This window comes from Mus caroli, chromosome 2 (assembly GCF_900094665.2).
Source record: "Mus caroli chromosome 2, CAROLI_EIJ_v1.1, whole genome shotgun sequence".
In the NCBI taxonomy this organism is placed as follows: domain Eukaryota; kingdom Metazoa; phylum Chordata; class Mammalia; order Rodentia; family Muridae; genus Mus; species Mus caroli.
Genome location: NC_034571.1, coordinates 9,606,129 through 9,609,556, shown reverse-complemented (window position 1 = coordinate 9,609,556; position 3,428 = coordinate 9,606,129).

The window sequence follows — 3,428 nt, the reverse complement described above, 5'->3', positions numbered from 1 at the left end:
TAAACCATCTAACTTGGGTTCTGGGATCCAAACTACTGTCCTTTGTAAGAGCAATATATTCTCTTAATGTTAGAGCCCGATCTCCAGCCCTCACTGTAATCACTAAGCTGCCTGCAGACACCCAGGTAGTCGGAGTCTGTTTACTTTTCCTGACCACTCTTCACTTCTCAGCAGTGATGATTTTGATTCTCATCCTAGTTCATCAAATGCTCTCAAAATGGACCTTCATTTAAATCTTAAATTGTAAGCAACGTGCTTCAAGTTCTCATGAGATTAGTGTCTCTTGACCTCAATTAATCAGCAATATTGCCATAGGGTATTGTGATTATTCCATCTAAAACATTTTTCAGATTTAAAAAATATGAGAGAGGGTAAGACTGGAGAGATGGATTAGTAGGTAATAGCACTTGCCACTCCTAGGGGACCTGAATTTGATCCCTAGTATGCATGCCTGTATAGCCACCTTTTCCTCCAGTTTCAGGGGATCAAATCCTTTCTTCCGTCCTCTGTGGGTACCTGCACAAACATGTGCACATACCATTTACCATTTCCTGGCACACACATTCATACCATTGAGTTAGGCTTCAATGTGTGAATTTTGGGAGAGACACCAAAGCTCAGAGGATGGTATTGGAGTTGTTAACCATATGCTTAAGAAAACAGAAATGGTTTGTAGAAGGGTCATCTAAGGGGACACAATGACTAGAGTCACTAGCTAAGGAGAAGGTGAGTTGGCCCACTAGAAGTAAGTCCTGAGATACTAGAAAAATTGGTGGTGTTGCCATCAGTGGAGAGAGCAGTTTGCTGCTCAGTGGAAAGTGTGTGTGTGTGTGTGTGTGGGGGTGCTTCATGGTTCTGTACTGGGGTTGAGTTTTCATATCCCTGTCTCTGGAAACCATTGACAATTCTAAAGACATCTTTGTGACATCTTTATCATAAGGTGTGTGGGTAGTGACATCAAATTGCTAGTGGTTAAGTCTTTGGAAATGGCTGTGAATACTCCATTATGTGCAAGAGAGTCCCTCTTCTCAACAACAAGGAATCATCAAATGCCAACCATCAGTAGTGCTGTGGTTCAGAAACTCAGCAAGAAAGACAGTAAGGTATCTAAGTGAGAGACAGTTGGCCCATTTCACTGCATTGATACTTCTTTGTAGAATCTCTATTTTGTATGAATTCTTAATGTGTGCGCTCCTGTGTGTGTGTGTGTGTGTGTATGAGAGAGAGAGAGAGAGAGAGAGAGAGAGAGAGAGAGAGAGAGAGAGAGAGAGAGAGAAGTGTACATATACTAGAGTGCTCACGTGAGAGTGTAGAGTTCACAGGACAATTCTGTAGAGTTCGTTCTCACTTTCCATCTTACAGTAAACTTGAGCCAAACATGTTTCGCTGAGCCTTCACCCAGGTCCTATCCAAACTATTTTTTTTTAAGATTTACATTTAAGTTTGTTTGATGCAAATGGAAAAGTTTCCAGCTTAATCATTTATGATGGGTCGATGACAGCTAATTAAACAATAGATCCAGACTTCTCAGGAGTCTATCTTCCCTAGATCATCATGACTTGGCTATAACTACACACTCAAAATAGCTAACAACTTTCTGAGAGGTAACATCTTCACATGTTTAAAAATTCCAACAGGGGGTTTATGAAAAGAACAAGCCCCTTGCAATCTCCAGAAGCTGCTGTTTCTGTCAGACCCCATACAAATCTTGGATGCTCTGAGAGCTGCTAACAGAGACGGCTCAGAGTGAGGTATCACTCTGGCTCATCTTAGAGTGAGGACAGTTGCTCTCTACTCTCTGGAGGCTTCTTTTCAAAGCATCACAATGAGATCATTCCTTTTGCCTCCAAGATGGAATCTCAGCTCTGTTGTAGCATAAGCAGCTCATATATTCATCAGGCATTTTTTTTCTGCTTTGGAAGATAAGGCTTCTTCTGTGTTGGGTGTGAAAGGGGCTTTAACACTATCTCTCCGACTTATTCTCCTGTGCCCTTCCCTTTGCATGTTCACATTATCCGCAGGACTGCTCCCTGTCTCTCCTTTCTTTTTAAGTGGCATGCCTTTTAAGCTGAGCAGACCCTGGTGGAAATGATCAGAAAGGATTGCACAGAAATGTTGCTTCTACAACAGGCTTTTGTTTTCCCTCCTAACAGGAAAAGAGCAGTTTTTGTCTTCTTGCAGCTGCACCATAGCAAGAATGTTTACTCCTCTTCTTTATCATGATCCCCAGTTCTGGGATGGTGCTTGAAAGGCAAGTCAGAAATAAACTATTTTTTTTTCCATTTCAGTTATTGATAGGCCATTTGGCGATAAGGAATATTGATTACAATCTTGGTTGGAGAATGCTGCTGAGGAGAAGGGAGCAGCCAGTCCCTTGCTACATTGCTCATTTTAACTCAGATGAACTGAGGCTTACACAAACAGAGTCATTCAGTAGCATTGCACTGGGGGCCACAGTCCTCACATGCTGGAAAGATTAAGTAAGCACTCCCCTCTCTTAACCTATGTGCAAGGAACTGAAAGTTCTGTGGAGAATGGTGGAGTGGCTACAGGATCACCAGAATACCAGCTTTGACAAATGGTTATCAAACACCAATAAATACCCAGTATATTGAGGTCTAAATATAAAATTTTCTCATTTACTGTACACTGACTGCTGCTGATCAATGCCTATTCCTGTCACCATCAACACTATGAATAAGTTCCAAGCCACGAATGATATTTGAAAGATGAAAGGTCAAATGGAATTAGACTGTCCCTCTCATTTCTGGCAAACCCTACTACTTTAATAGATATAAAGAGCTCAAATCTGTCAGCCATGTGGTAGCTTATTTGGCTCATCCACTCAACCCTGATAAAAGCCTTCATACTATGGTTCTGTTTCCTTACCTCCTCATGATATCTGTAGCAGTCCAAACAAGACACACTCTCCCCTCTACTTATGCAGCCTCCTCCTCGTTTGACTTTCTTTCATATGTGTGTGCAGGTGCTTGTGTGCACAAGCATGTTTGCAGGTGAGGTATGCATGCATGGGTGTAAAAGAACAACCATGAGGTTGTTCCTCATTCCTCTGGGACTGTACAGCTTTTATTCCCCCCTCCCAAGATTAGGGGCTCTCCTTGACCTGGAACTCTCCCAACTAGATTGGGCTAAGTAGCCAGTGGCCCCAGGGATCTGGCTGTCTCCACTTCCCCAGCATTATGCCTGGCTTTTTGTTTGTTTGTTTGTTTTGTTTTGTTTTGTTTTTGTTTTTGTTTTTTTCAAGACAGGGTTTCTCTATATAGCTGTGGCTGTTCTGGAACTCACTTTGTAGAACAGGCTGGCCTCGAATTCAGAAATCCGCCTGCCTCTGCCTCCCAAGTGATGGGATTAAAGGCACGTGCCACCACTGCCCGGCTTATGCCTGACTTTTAAAATGTGGGACATGT